The sequence below is a fragment of the Scyliorhinus torazame genome, chromosome 13 (genome assembly GCF_047496885.1).
Source record: "Scyliorhinus torazame isolate Kashiwa2021f chromosome 13, sScyTor2.1, whole genome shotgun sequence".
Taxonomy (NCBI): Eukaryota; Metazoa; Chordata; class Chondrichthyes; order Carcharhiniformes; family Scyliorhinidae; genus Scyliorhinus; species Scyliorhinus torazame.
The window spans coordinates 155924239-155940021 of NC_092719.1; the positions used below are offsets into that span (position 1 = coordinate 155924239).

Sequence of the window (15783 nt, forward strand, 5' to 3'; positions counted from 1 at the left end):
GATGAATCATGCTGCTTATAAAGGATCATCACTCAAGGTTATAAACATCTGGAATAAGTCAGTTGAAATGGTTGAAATAAAATGTAGGTGAATTACAAGGATAAAGGCAAGGGATTTGTATTTTAAAAATGTGACGTTGCCACGACTAACAAAATTATGAGAAGAATCACATCCTTTTGGTCATAGGTTTCTCATCTTTTAATTTTACCCTGCAGATGCAACATTTCTCCAGATGTGTAAAAGATTAGCAGTCTTGAGCACGTGTGATTTAAAAACCTAGGTGTTGGCAACTAAGTCTGAAGACCATTTTGATTTTATGCTTGAAGAGGTACCCGCCGCCATTCCAGCTATATATGCAAAACTGAAGCTGACACAAGCTGGTAACAAAAAAAAGCTGAAGCCGCCCTATTGCTTCAAAATGATTGAATAACCTGATTATTTAATAATTTGAGTGCAAGGGCTTTTATTGTTTTGCAATTCAATTTGTTTTCTGTGGAAGTTGAAACCCACTGTTCTCAGTGTGATAAAGTATTTGCAAGGTTTGCTCAGTGGATATATCATGACGTAAGCTGCAGAAGTATGTGGTATTAAGCGTTCCACTGTAATTTAAATGTCTTATCACCTTAAAATGAGGTATACAAAGTATGAAATTACAAGAGAGTATGATCATTCTTTGTAACTTGGAGGAAGTGAAGCCTTGTTCCTTTTTTTGAAAGGTCTGGTTAAAATAATGTTTACTGAGCTATAGGTTGGCAGCTTCAAGTAGTTCAGACACAGCAAAGTGCCACTCTAGCTAAATTGATAACTCTTGCCAGACTCTGAAGGTTGTGGAGACCATAAATTCAAGCACATAATATAGCATGATTCTTCAGTGCAGTGATGAAATGCTGTCTTACCTGCAGCTTTTGTCATCTTTTAAAATGAGAAATTAAGTCAAAGCCTTATTGTCTTGAGTTGGCAGATAGGGTCTCTTGGGCATTTTTCAAAGAGTAGCAAGTTCTCCAGATATCCTGGTTATCCTTGACAATTTATCGTGCAATTTATTATTTGCATACCATGTTTATATGTCTGCATATTCATATTCCAATGACTCTGCAGCTACTGGTCCTTACAAATGGTGAGGGATTGCTTTTTCTGCATTTTGAAAAAGAGATAGGAGATGTGACTCTGTTTTGTTCTGAAATAGAAGAGTGATCCTATTCAAGCTGTGCCATTGTGGTTTGAAAGCAATGTGACCCCAGGGATATGTAAACTGGTCCTTTGACGCATGCACTTTGTCAGTTCTACTTTCACTGCAGTGTTGCAAATTAAGTTTATTTTCTCGCACCTGGATATTGATTCTGTCTGTGCTGCCACATGCAGGAGTTTAATGGGGGGTTGGGGGAGTACAACAAGCCAGAGCACAAAAAACAATAGTGATGTGCACAACCAGATCTATCACTATTCATTTTTAGAGTGCCAGCCATCTTGCAGTGGCAGAACCCTTTGAATTGGAAGGTTGTGGCTCAAGTTCTACGCCAAGTGATTTGAACACCAAAATCTAGACTGACACTCCGTTGCAGTACTGGGGGTACTCTACATTTTAGAGGCAGAGTGTTCTCTTGTGTAGATACACTACTTTGAAGAAAAGCAGGAGGATCTAGTGACCTAGCCAGTATTTTTCCGTCTATCAACATTAATATGTCACTTTCACACTGATGTTTGGAGTAGCTTGCTGTGTACCATTGGCTGTCACACTTGTGTCTCCATACATCTCTCTACTGTCTCTCAACATTAGACTGTTAGGTGGTACTGTTCTCCAGTCCCACATTCCCAAGCCTTTACCCAACATATTTACAGTATAATCTTTACTTGCTACTCTTCATGTGCTACCCCTTCTCTTCCCCTCAAGACTGTGATTTTATAAATTCAGACGTAGGAAGATTTATGATTCCTCCAAATTTCATTCAGGTCACACTTTTTTGAGTGGAAGCTCAGTTGCTTAGGGTAGGTTTTTATTGGCTTGGAGTTGAAATCATAGTATTGTGTGTTTCCTGCAATTTGTTGTTTCCACCTGATTTGATTTTTGTGCTTCTGGGAGTTGAACTTTTCCTCACCAACAACCCATTTGCTTTATTTGGATACCATGGGCTTACCCCATTCCTTCCGGAGAGAGTGTCCACTTAGAATCATAGAATCCCTGCAGTGCAGAAGGGGGCCTTTTGGCCCATCAAGTCAGCACCAATCTTCTGAAGGAGCACCCTACCTAGGCCCAAACCCCACTTAGCCTGGCCAATCCATCTAGCCTGCACATCTTTGGACTATGGGAGGAAACCAGAGCATCCGGAGGAAACCCACGCAGACACGGGAAGAATGTCTGTCTGGGTGGAGTTTGCACAATCACCCAAGGTCGGAATCGAACCCGGGTCCCTGGCGCTGAGAGGCAGCAGTGCTTGCCACCGTGCCACCCGTCATAATTCCTTCATAATATGAAAAAGGCCTGTGGGGTCTGCCATGATCTTTCCAGTGGTTGAAGGTGTATCTCCATTTCACTTGAATGTTCTCATCTTTGAGTTCATCCTGCAGTTTGGTTTCCATCGCCATGTTGTGTACTTTCATGTGCTCTTATACTTCACAGGTGTGCTCTGGTGAGTTGGTAATTGCTGCTGCTCCTGCTTCAGCACTGCCTTACTGCTGTGCACTGCTGTTGGAAATTGTAGTATTGTGGCCACTGTGTTCGCAGATTGGGTGACAGCAGCGGTTGAGCCTGAGATTGGGGCTCATCGTTATTGTTAATCATGTCTTCTGCTTGAACTATAGTGACATTTATCTGAAAGTTTGACTGGTCTGACCAAAGAGGAGCTTCCGCCACTTGCAAGGGAGTTGGATAAACCGGCTCAGCAAAGAATGAAGACAGTTCAGAGCTGAAATCCCAGTTGACAGTCTCTTCACTGGTGGGCCTCTCGGAAACTTGCTATTCTGTGTAGTTGACAGCAGAGGTTGTTTTGATATCTACTGCTGCTTTGAGGAGATCAAGGGCAACATGCTTGAGAAAAAAATTGGTTTCAGTTGACATACAAAATCTTTGTTCGATATTTGATTTTTACAATACAGCAGTAGTTCTAGAACCATGCCTATGACCGGAAGTCAAATTTCTCTTGGATCATTGTGGTGCCTGCTGTTCAAAGCCAGAGGTCTTTCAACTATGGTTCCTTTTTCAAAAGTACCATTAAACAGGTTCTTGTATCTAATTTGAAATTGGCGAGGTGACTATTTACAGAGATGTCAACATTCCCAAAGGAGAACCCAGGATCCTTGATCTCATTCAAGAAGCACAGTTGGACAACTTTTTTTCCTGGTGTGGTACCTCACTCTTGTTGTCTGTTTTCGGATGCCCCATCCATCTCGATGGCACAGCTTCCCAAAATGTCCAAGCCATTGCAGTTCAAGCAGGTGTGCAGAGACTGTTGGATGTTGCTCTTGTATGTGAGGTCTTTTGGCATCACAGCACTGATGTGGTCTCCTACCGTAGTTCAGCCTGTTTGGGTATTGTTTTCCTTGGCCTGGGGTCTCCCTGCATTGTTGCCTTTATGAGCTGGATAGGGCTGGACAGTTGGGGTTGCTCTATACAATTGCTTAACCTCACCTTGTAAAATGGGCCAATGTTGGTGAATTTCAGACTTCCTGACTATTTAGATTGCCTTTTCTAGAGTTGGATCATCTTTTGCCTGTAGTATGTCTGAAGAGCATCATTAGGCACTCCGATTACTACTTCGTCTTTTATGATCGCTGACTTAAGGTCCAGAATCAATGTTGAGGACTCCCAGGGCAACTCCCTCCCGACTGTATACCACTGTGCCGCCACTTCTGCTGGGTCTGTCTTGCTGGTGAGACAGGACATACCCAGGAATGGTGTTAGTGGTGTCTGGCACATTGTTGGTAAGGTATGATTCTGTCGTATGACTATGTCAGGCTGTTGCTTTGGCACAGGCCCCAACTTTTGCACAAGCCACAGATGTTAGTAAGGAGGACTTTGCAGTGACTGCAGGGCTGGGTTTGTTGTTGTCGTTTCCAGTGCCTGGGTCGATGCCGGATGGTCTGTCCGGTTTCATTCCATTTTTGTGTTTTCATAGCGGTTGAGTACAACTGTGGCTTGCTAGGCCATTTCAGTGGGCATTTTAAGAGTCAACCACATTGCTATGGGTCTGGAGTCATAAGTAGGCCAGACAAGGTAAGGATTGCAGATTTTGTTCCCTAAAGGACATAGTGAACCATATCGTTTTTTACGACAGTGGGTTTCATAGTCATCATTAGACTTTTAATTCCAGATATTTTATTGTGTTTTTAAAATTCCACCACCTGCCGTGGTAGGATTCGAACCCGGGTCCCCAGATTGATATCCTGGGTCTCCGGATCACTAGTCCACTGACAATACCATTATGTCATACCTCATGATGTTATCAGCTATTGGATCTACTGAACACAGTAATGTATTCGCTTGTTCAGCTTCTGCCTTATCTAATCTTGGATCAGAAATTGGCTAGCTGGAAGAAGACAAAGGGTGGTGGTTGATGGGAAATGTTCTGACTGGAGGCCAGTTACTAGTGGTCTACCACAAGGATCTGTTTTGGGGCCACTGCTGTTTGTCATTTTTATAAATGACCTGGAGGAGGGCGTAGAAGGATGGGTGAGTAAATTTGCAGATGACACAAGTCGGTGGAGTTGTGGACAGTGCGGAAGGATGTTACAAGTTACAGAGGGACATAGATAAGCTGCAGCGCTGGGCTGAGAGGTGGCAAATGGAGTTTAATGCAGAAAAGTGTGAGGTGATTCATTTTGGAAGGAATGACAGGAAGACAGAGTACTGGGCTAATGGTAAGATTCTTGGCAGTGTGGATGAGCAGAGAGATCTCGCTGTCCATGTACATAGACCCCTGAAAGTTGCCACCCAAGTTGAGAGGGTTGTTAAGAAGGCGTATGGTGTGTTAGCTTTTATTGGTAGAGAGATTGAGTTTCGGAGCCATGAGGTCATGTTGCAGCTGTACCAAACTCTGGTGCGGTTGCATTTGGAGTATTGCGTGCAATTCTGGTTGCCGCATTATAGGAAGGATGTGGAAGCATTGGAAAGGGTGCAGAGGAGATTTACCAGAATGTTGCCTGGTATGGAGGGAAGATCTTGTGAGGAAAGGCTGAGGGACTTGAGGCTGTTTTCGTTAGAGAGACGAAGGTTAAGAGGTGACTTAATTGAGGCATACAAGATGATCAGAGGATTGGATAGAGTGGACAGTGAGAGCCTTTTTCCTCGGATGGTGATGTCTAGCACAAGGGGACATAGCTTTAAATTGAGGGGTGATAGACGTAAGACAGATGTCAGAGGTAGGTTCTTTACTCGGAGAGTAGTAAGGGCGTGGAACGCCCTGCCTGCAACAGTAGTGGACTCGCCAACACTACGGGCATTCAAATGGTCATTGGATAGACATATGGACGATAAGGGAATAGTGTAGATGGGCTTTAGAGTGGTTTCACAGGTCGGCGCAACATTGAGGGCCGAAGGGCCTGTACTGCGCTGTTATGTTCTATGAAGTTACCATAGAGTTTTTACATCACGGAAAGAGGCACTTTGGCCATTGTGTCTGTGTCAACTATCAAGCACCAATCTATTCTAATCCATTTTCCAGCACTTGGCCTGTAGTCTTAAATGCTATAGCATTTCAAGTGCACATCTAAATAATTAAATGGCGAGGATTCCTGCCTCTATCGCCCTTTCGGGTAGTGAGTTCCAGTTTCCAACCACCGTCTGCTTTGAAAAGGTTTTTTCTGACTTCCGGTTGCGTCTATGCCTAGGTAGGTCGCACGGTCGGCAGCTCGCACCGATAACGGACTTTTGGGCCCTTTTAAGGAGTTCCAGCGGCATTTTGACGACTATTCCCGGTGTGGGAAGGAAACCGTGAGGGTCCCCAAGTGCTGTGTGGAGTGGACCAGGAGTGGAGCGGTCAAAAAAGTGGCTTTAGAGAAGAGAGGAGAACGGGGGCGAAAAAACAAGATGGCGGCGGGCGGGGATCAGGCAACGTGGGCCCAGTGGTCCTGGGAGTAGCAGGAGTTTTTAAGAAGTTGCTTTGCTGACTTGAAGGCAGAGATGTTGGCCCCTATGAAGGTGTCGATTGAAAGGCTGGTGGAGACCCAGAAGATGCAGGGAACGGCGATCAAGGAGGTGCAGCAGAAGGCCTCTGATAATGAGGACGAGATTCTGGGCCTGGCGGTCAGAGTGGAAGCGCACGAGTCGCTGCACATAAAAATGGCAGGAGAAGCTGGAGGACCTGGAGAATAGGTCGAGGAGCCAGAACCTGCGAATTCTGGGTCTCCCTGAAGGTGTGGAGGGGTCGGATGCTGGGGCGTATGTGACCACGATGCGGAGTACGCTGATGGGCGTGGGGGCCTTCCCGAGGCCCCTGGAGCTGGATGGGGCGCATAGAGTCCTGGCAAGAACGAGCCGCCGAGCGCTATGGTGGTTAGGTTCCACCACTTCACCGACAGGGAGTGTGTCCTGCAATGGGTGAAGAAGGAGCAGAGCAGCAGGTGGGAGAACACAGAGATACGGATTTATCAGGACTGGGGTGCAGAGCTGGCCAAGAAGCGTGCAGGATTCAATCGGGCCAAAGCGGTCCTCCACGGGCAGGGGGTGAAGTTCGGGCTGCTACAGCCGGCGAGGCTGCGCATCACATGCCAGGACCCCCCCTGATCACGTGGAACGTGAGAGGCCTGAATGGGCCGGTCAAGAGGGCCCGGGTGGTTTCGCACTTAAAGGGGCTAAAGGCAGACGTAGCCATGCTGCAGGAAACACACCTGAGGATTGCGGATCAAACCAGGCTGAGGAAGGGATGGGTGGGACAGGTTTTTCACTCTGGGCTGGATGCAAAGAACGGGGGGGTCGCAATCTTGGCGAGTAAGCGGGTGTCATTTGAGGCGATGGGTATTGTGGCAGATAAGGGGGGTCGTTATGTTATGGTGAGTGGCAGGCTGCAGGGGGCCCGGGTGGTGCTAGTGAATGTGTATGCTCCGAACTGGGACGATGCAGGGTTCATGAAGCGGATGCTGAGCCGGATTCTGGATCTGGAGTCATGTAGTTTGGTAATGGGGGGGGGGGGGGGGGGTACTTTCATACGGTCCTGGACCCGACATTGGATCGGTCTAGGTTGAGGTCGCGTACGAGGCCGGCAGCGGCCAAGGTCCTGAAGGGGGTTCATGGACCAGATGGATCCGTGGAGATTTGCCAGACCAAGAGTGAAGGAGTTTTACTTCTTCTCCCATGTGCACAAGGCTTACTCGCGGATAGATTTTTTCGTGGTAAGCAAGGCGCCAATTCCGAGAGTGGAGGGGGCGGAGTACTCGGCCATTGCGATCTCGGACCATGCCCCGCACTGGGTGGAGATGGGGATGGGGGAGGAGAGAGGCCAACGCCCGCTGTGGCGAATGGACGTGGGACTACTGGCGGACGAGGAAGTCTGTGGGCGGGTCCGGAGGTGCATCCAAAGATATGTGGAGGCCAATGATAATGGGGAGGTTTCGGTGAGTGTGGTCTGGGAGGCGCTGAAGGCAGTGGTCAGGGGCGAGCTAATCTCAATCAGGGCCCACAGGGAAAAGCGGGGGAGGAAAGGGAGAGGTTGGTGGGGGAGATACTGAGTGTGGATAGGAGGTATGTGGAATCCCCCGAGGAGGGGTTGTTGAAGGAATGCCAGAGCCTTCAAACGGAGTTTGACTTGCTAACCGTGGGGAAGGCTGAGGCCCAGTTGAGGAGGGTACAGGGAGCAGTGTATGAGAAGGCCAGTCGGATGCTGGCGCATCAGCTGCAGAAGAGGGTGGCGGCTAGGGAGATTGGGGGAATAAGAGATAGTGGGGGAAAACAGGCTGCTGAGCTCAGCTAAGATAAACAAGATCTTCAAGGACTTTTATGGTAAATTATACGAGTCGGAACCCCGGAGGGAGGGGAGGGAGATGAGGCAGTTCCTGGACCAGCTGAGGTTTCCAAAGGTGGAGGAAGGGCGGGTAGAGGGATTGTGGGCCCCGATTGAGATGGAGGAACTAATTAAGGGGTTGGGGAGTATGGAGGCGGGCAAGGCCCCGGGGCCGGATGGGTTTCCCGTAGAGTTCTATAGGAAATTCTCAGATGTGTTGGGCCCATTGCTGTTGAGAACTTTTACCGAGGCTAAGGAAAAGGGAATCCTTCCCCCGACTATGTCGCAGGCTCTGATCTCGCTTATCCTCAAGCGTGATAAGGACCCGCTGCAATGCGGCTTCTATAGACCGATTTCGCTCCTTAATGTGGATGCCAAGCTGTTTGCCAAGATTTTGGCCACTAGGATTGAGGACTGTGTCCCGGGAGTGATTCATGAGGATCAGACTGGGTTTGTGAAGGGCAGGCAGCTGAATACGAATGCGCGGAGGCTTCTGAATGTGATCATGATGCCCTCGGAGGGTGGGGACGCAGAAGTGGTAGCGGCAATGGACGCAGAGAAGGTCTTTGACCGGGTGGAGTGGGAGTACCTGTGGGAGGTGTTAGGCAGATTTGGGTTCCAGATTTGTTGTATCAGGCCCCGGTAGCGAGTGTTTCGACGAACCGGCGGCGGTCGGGGTACTTTAGACTATATCGTGGAACGAGGCAGAGGTGCCCCTTGTCCCCCCTGCTCTTTGCTCTGGCGATTGCGGCGTGGAAACGGTTGGAAGCGGCGCCCTGTACAGATACTAGCCTGGGGGCACTGGTGACGGTACCGTTGCCGCTTCCGCCGAAACGGTATACCACGGGCCCGGTGGTGGCGGTGACACTGGGGATTTGGGGGCAGTGGAGACTGCATGGGGGGGGGGGGGAGGTAGGGGCCTCGGTCTGGACCCCGATACGGAACAACCACAGGTTTGTGCCAGGGAGGATAGACGGCGGGTTCCTAAGCTGGCACAGGGCAGGAATCAAAAGGATGAGGGACTTGTTTATCGATGGGACTTTTGCCAGTCTGAGGGCGCTAGAGGAGAAATTTGGGTTGCCCCCAGGGAACACTTTTAGGTACATGCAGGTTCGGGCGTTTGTGAAAAAGCAGGTGTGGGAATTCCCGCTTCTACCTGCCCAGAGGATACAGGACAGGGTGGTCTCGGGCGTGTGAGTGGGGGATGGCAAAGTATCGGACATATACCAGGAGCTGCAGGAGGCCTCGGTGGAGAAGCTGAAGGCAAGTGGGGTGAGGAGCTGGATGAGGGCCTGTGGGCTGACGCCCTGGGCAGGGTCAATTCCTCCTCATCTTGCGCCAGGCTGAGCCTGATTCAGTTTAAAGTGGTGCACTGGGCGCATATGACTGGCGAGAATGAGTAAGTTCTTTGGGGTGGAGGACGGGTGTGTGAGATGTTCAGGGAGCTCAGCGAACCATGCCCATATGTTTTGGACATGCCCGGCACTTACAGAATTTTGGAAAGGCTTTGCAAAGGCTATGTCCAAGATCTTGGACACTCGGGTAAAACCGAACTGGGGGATAGCGATATTTGGGATATCGGATGATCCGGGAGTGCAGGAGTCGAAAGAGGCCAGAGTTCTAGCCTTTGCCTCCTTGGTAGCCCGGAGAAGGCTCTTGTTAATGTGGAGGGACGCGAAGCCCCCAAGTGTAGAGGCTTGGGTCAGTGACATGGCGGGGTTTCTCAGGTTGGAGAAGGTGAAGTTTGCCTTGCGAGGGTCCTTCTCCAGGCGGTGGCAACCGTTCCTTGACTTTCTCACGGAACGTTAGATGGAGGTCAGCAGCAGCAGCAATCCAAGAGGGGGGGTTGAATTCATTTTATTTGTAAGGTGCAAATACCCCACCTTGTTTTGGTTTGATTGTTAATTTGTTAGAGGGTTAAGTTGTTTTTGTTGGCATATTGTTTTCTTCTTTTTGCATTATATTTTCTTTCCTGGTGGCTTGTAATAATTATTGAAAAATTTTGAATAAAAATTTTTTTTTTTTTTTTTAAAAAGAAAAGTTTTTTTCTCATGTCCCATCTAAACCGCCTCCATACCGTAAATCTATGCCCTCTATTTCTTGACCCCTCTGCTAAACTCCTGCCAGAATCCCTCCAGCTTCGGACAGGCCCAAAACATGTGGACACCGCTCAATTCCCGCCAATCGCCACCTCCAGTGCCCTGCATCCGGAGTGAACATGTGATTCCTGCAGATCAGTGCCCAAACACAGGCCCCCTCCAGCCTCGGGGCTGCCATCACCACCAAGCTTGTGGAGTACCTGGCTGGCAAGAACGGCAGAGGCGCTGTCAACAGTGCCTCTAAGCTCAAGTCCTTGCAAGAGGCTGCCTCCATCCACTCCCATACCGACCCTCCCAGCACCCACTTCCTGAGAATGGCTATGTTTTGCTGCCCAGTAGTAATTAATCACATTTGGCAGAGTCCCTCGCCTGCTCTGCCAAACTTGTTTACTCATGGGGTTTTACCCGCCCATACAGACCCTGAAATCAGTGCATTACCCTCCTTTTTAAAAAAAAAAAAAAAACCTTTTGAATAAAGATCGGGTGGATTTGGAACACAAATGAGAACCTCATCTTCACAGACTGCACCCGCCCCGCCAACGACAGTGGGAGCATGTCCCACCTCCTAAAATCCCCCTTCATTTGCTCCATCAGCTGAGCCAGATTCAACTTGTGTAACTGCTCCCACCCCTGCGCCAACCTGAAACTCGCCCTCACTACCTTAAATGGCAACTCATCCAACCTCCTCTCCTGTGCCCTCGCCTGGTTTGGGAAAATCTCACACTTCCCCATGTTCAATCTGTACCCCGAGAACCGGTCAAATTCCTCCAGTACCTTCCAGTGGGTTTGATATATAGAACAAAAGATCATCTGCATACAGCGAGACCCTATGACCCCTTGACACCCTAAGCACCATTGGCAATGGCTCTATTGCCAAGGCAAAGAGCAATGGGAGGGTGAGCAACTCTACCTCGTCACACAGTGCAACCTAAAATACTCCGAACTCACCCGGGTTGTCCACACACTCGCTTCCGGCGCCCGGTACAACAGCTGGTCCCAAACCCAACTGCCCCAGCACCTCCCACAAATAATCTCATTCCACCCGGTCAAAGGTCTTCTCCGCATCCATAGCGACCATTACTCCATATTTTGTCCCTCTGGGGGCATCATTATAACATTTAACAAACGCCTAATATTAGCTGACAGATGCCTCCCCTTTACAAACCCCGCCTGATCCTTAAATCCCCTGGCACCCCCCGGCACATAGTCTTCAATCTGTGAGGCCAAGATCTTGGCTAGCAACTTGGCATCCACATTCAGCAATGAAATTGGACGGATCCACGCTGCTCTGGGTCCTTATCCCTCTTTAAAATTAAGGAAATCGAGGCCTGTGACAATGTGAGGGGAGCTCCTCCCCCTCTTTTGCCTCATTCAATGCCCTTACCAGCAGGAGCTCCAGGTCCCTCAAGAACCTTTTATAAAATTCCACCAGGAAGCCATCCAGGCCTGGGGCCTTCCCCACCTGCATTGCCCCCATACCCTCCATCACCTCCACCAATCCAATGGGCGCTCTCAGCCCCTCCACCTTGGGGAATTCCAACCCTTCTAAGAAAAGCCTCGTTCCCTCCACCCCAGCCGGGGATTCCGAATCATATAGCCTCTTGTAAAAGTCCTCAAATACCCCATTCACCCCCACCGAGTCTAAGACCATATTCCATCTCCTATCCTTCACTTTCCAATCTCCCTCGCCGCCTCCTGCTTCCTCAATTGGTGGGCCAACATCCTACTTGCTTTTTCCCTATATTCATAGACTGCCCCCTGACCCTCCTCAGCAGCCACACTGCCTTACCCGTAAGTATCAGTCCAAACTCCATCTGGAGTTTCTGCCGCTCCATCAACAAGCCAGGCTCCGGGACCTCCAAATACCTCCTATCAACCTGCATGATCTTATCCACTGACCTCACTATCTCCGCCGCTCCGTCTAATCCCTATGTGCCCATATTGATATAAGCTCCCTCCATACCACTGCTTTCAGCGCCTCTCATAGCATGGTGGCTGAAACCTCCCCTGTGTCATTCAGCTCCACATACCCCTGAATAGTAGCCCTCACCTGCTCACAAACCTCCTCATCTGCTAATAATCCCACATTTAACCTTCACTGCAGGCACTGGGCCCCCCCTGATCCACCTGTAAGTCTACCCAATGCAGTACCTGGTCCAAGACCACAATCGCCAAGTACTCTGAACCGACCACCCCGTCAACAAAGTCCTATCCATCACAAAATAGTTGATCTGGGAGTGTACCCTATGTACATGGGAGAAGAATGAAAATTCCTTCGCCCTTGGCCCACCAAACCTCCACGGATCCAGTTCTCCCACACGCTCCATAAACCCTTTCAATTCCCTCGCTACCGCTGATACGTTCCTCGGACTCGACCGATCCAATTTCGGCTCAATAACCGTGATACAATCTATCTTCTCCTCCTCCTCCTCCACCTCCTCCTCCCTTCTCTCTTCTCTCCTCCCCCCCCCCCCCCCCCCCCCCCCCCAAATTATCAGTCGGTCCGAATCCAGGTCCGGTATCTTTCTCAGCATCCCAATTTGGGGCATAAACATTCACCAAGACCACGGGCATCTCCTCCAATTTTGCACTCACCATTATGAACATCCCCCTCCCCCCGAGTCTGCTACTATGTTCCCCACCTCAAACGCTACTCGCTTATTTATCAGGAACCCCCCCCACCGGCATGTCTTCAAATCTAATCCTAGTGAAAGACTTGGCCTACTAACCCCTTTCCTTAGCCTGATCTGATGCCCCGATCTTAAGATGCTCACCTCCCACAAGAAAATTACAACGATAACAGCCAAATAAGAAAAAAACTCCCAAGGGGAAAAACGCCAAACTCTTCGGCAAGTGGGGCAGAAAGAACCAACCTCTCCAAACACCACCTCCAAAGTTCAATGCCCTCCTTCTCCTGCCAGTCCATTGTCTCTAACAAACTCCATCGCTTCCTCCGAAGTACCAAAATAATATTCGCGACCAGTGTGGGCCACCCAGAGTCGGGCCGGGTACAACACCCTGAACTTCATCCCCTTCTTAAAGAGGGCAGACTGCCCTCAGTTGAAACCCGCTCTCGGCCAGCTCCGCACCCAAGTCCTGATGTACCCAGAGCTTGTTACCCTCCCAGGTACATCGCCTCGTCTGTCTGGCCCACCTCAAGATCCTTGTCACCACCATCGCCCTCGGCGGCTCGTTCGCCTGTGGCTTCTTAAGGGGCCATTCAAAGGTCCCCTCTCCCAGTAACCTCTGCAGCATTTTGGCTATTTCAGAGCCAGTGTCTGCTCCCTCAATGCGCTCTGGCAACCCCACAATTTTTCTCCGGGAGCGGTTCTCCAGATCTTCCACTTTCTCTTTGAGCCGCTTCTGGGTATTCCTCAACATCCCAATTTCGGCCACCAATTAAGTGACCTGCTCCTCATGCTCCCCCACCGCTCCTCCACCTGGATCACCTGGCTTTGGGTCTCCAACCTCAGCTCCATATGATCAATCCCCGCCTTCAGCGGGTCTATCGTCTTCACCAGGCCCTCCAGAGATTCCTTTCTTTGCTGGCTGATCTTCTCATTCAAGATGTCCACCAGCTGCTCCATCGACCATTGAGATGGTAGGACCAATCCCTTGCCCATTGCTATCTTCCCCTGTGTCGTAGGAAAAGTCTCTGGCTCCAACAGCTCCTTTGGCCAGAATCACTTCTGGTCCATGAATCCATCCACCAGTGGAGTATAAGCTTCCTCCACCACTCCTGCATCTTTTTCGTCAAAACATCCGCCTGTTAATCGGGGAAAAGGACCAACAAAGTTGCCACGAGTGGGAGCTGCCAAATGTGCGACCACTCACACCATGGCCGCCACCTGAAGTCAATTAATTTTCTCATTACAGATTTGGGCACTTTAGAACTTTTTGGAATGTGTTGGACAGGTTAAAAGGTGATTCCTGGCATTGGTTGAGTTTTTAAAACTTTGTTTTTCTCAATGGAGCTTGGCCGCCATGTGGTATCGCATCAACTCTGAACCTGGGTTGACCGCGATGTTTAATGAAATGGACTGCTTCTGAATGATTAATAGCCTGAAGATGATTAAAAGGCTAGTTCAGCCTGAGTATGTATTTTTCCCCGCCCTTGCTAGTTGACTCTGCAATCGATGGGGATTCACAATAAAACTCCACATGCTCTGGTGAAATTTGTTTTAGCTGCACAATGGATTTTTCTTCTGCCGTTCTGTCTCCATGTCTCCAAGTAGCTTTTGACATAGAGAGCTTTTGGGGCGCTCTCCAGTTTCATCTTTGGTTCCGGTGCACTACAGTCAGGTCAGGATGCTGTTCCTTTTAGTTTTTGTAATTCTGGGTCCTTTGTTTCATTCATTAGCTGCCATCATGCTATGAGAGTTTGTTCAGTAGCGCTCAGATTCTGAGGCTTGTAAGGTTGAACAGCAGTGATCATTGGTAACACATAACCATATACTGGGGTAGAAAGTATAGCCCAAACTAGGAGCTAACTTCATGCTGGCGTCTAGTCTCTCGATGCAGCAGTCACCTTTCTGCTGTCACGTGTTTCTCCACATCATACTGCAAGTGGTATTGTCCCACATTAACCCTTGCTCTGCTGAACACCCTTGAACTACACCCTTGAACTACGCTTCCTCAGCTGGAAAGTGCTTTGGTCATGAAAATCGCTATATAAATACAAAGCTTTATTTTCATTTCATTTCTACTGCACTAGAGATGAAGTAAACAGATTTGCAATGTTGTGTGCTTGGTGAAAATCATTCTCTAAAATGCTGACTGCTGAAAAATGCAAGTATTTGGTAACTGAATTTGTATGTATTTACATTTTTCTAAAAAAAAATTAAAACTAAGGTGGGGCAGTGTTGAGGGAAGTTTGGTATTGGTGTGAAATACCACACCAAATAAAAGTACAGCTGCTATGTGGAAGACTAAGAAGCTGAAATGACACGAGCCACCTGGTAACTAGCAAAGCATGCACCCTAATTATTGGAGTTTGTCATCCTTTCAAGTTTAATTCAATTAATTATGCTTGGATGTATACCTGTGTAGAACCATATTGAAGTTTTTTTTATCTTTGAGCAATGCCCACCTGAAATTAAATTTGAACTTGTCACATTGTAGCTAATAAATTGTGCAGGCAACTATAACTACAAATCATCTCATTATAATAGTAACAAATGTTAGGGGTCAGTTGCTATGATATATACTTAAATGATTTCAAACTAGCTCACCTAAAGGATATTTATCTCTATTTAATTCTTTCAGAATGGAGACGCATATCCTTTTGTTGAACTAAAATATAACTTGTATGCTGATTAGAAGGCTAAGATGAAAATATGCTTGACTTTATAAGTCACAAAAATTTGCAACATTTTCTATCTGTTGTATTTTACTTCGAACCTTAATTTAATTTTTGTATAATAGAACTTCCGTTTTTCAGATATTTGGACAAGGCCTTCAATGATCTGGGGATATTTGCAATTTGGTATCAATGGCCACTTGACGTGTTTATTATGTAATGTTCAGAAATATGGTGTGCCCCTTTGCATTGATATACTTTAAATAAAACTGAAAGGTTTTCTACAACCCCGAGCATGTGCATCCGATATCCATGCCATTTGTTTTGAATTTGGGTTATAGTGATGGTACATGACAATTGGCTTAATCCAATTGCTAACTTTGTTCATCTTGATAAGAGGCCACTTACTAATGAGAAGGCCTGTGGTATATCTTTATTTAACAAACCTATTGAT

General features: G+C 48.1%; 1 protein-coding gene across 2 annotated transcripts in view; it reads left to right on the top strand.

Moving 5' to 3' along the window:
- The window catches only part of lrig1 (leucine-rich repeats and immunoglobulin-like domains 1), a 186710-nt gene that overhangs the window by 99148 nt on the left and 71779 nt on the right, over nt 1-15783 (top strand). The window lies entirely within an intron of this gene.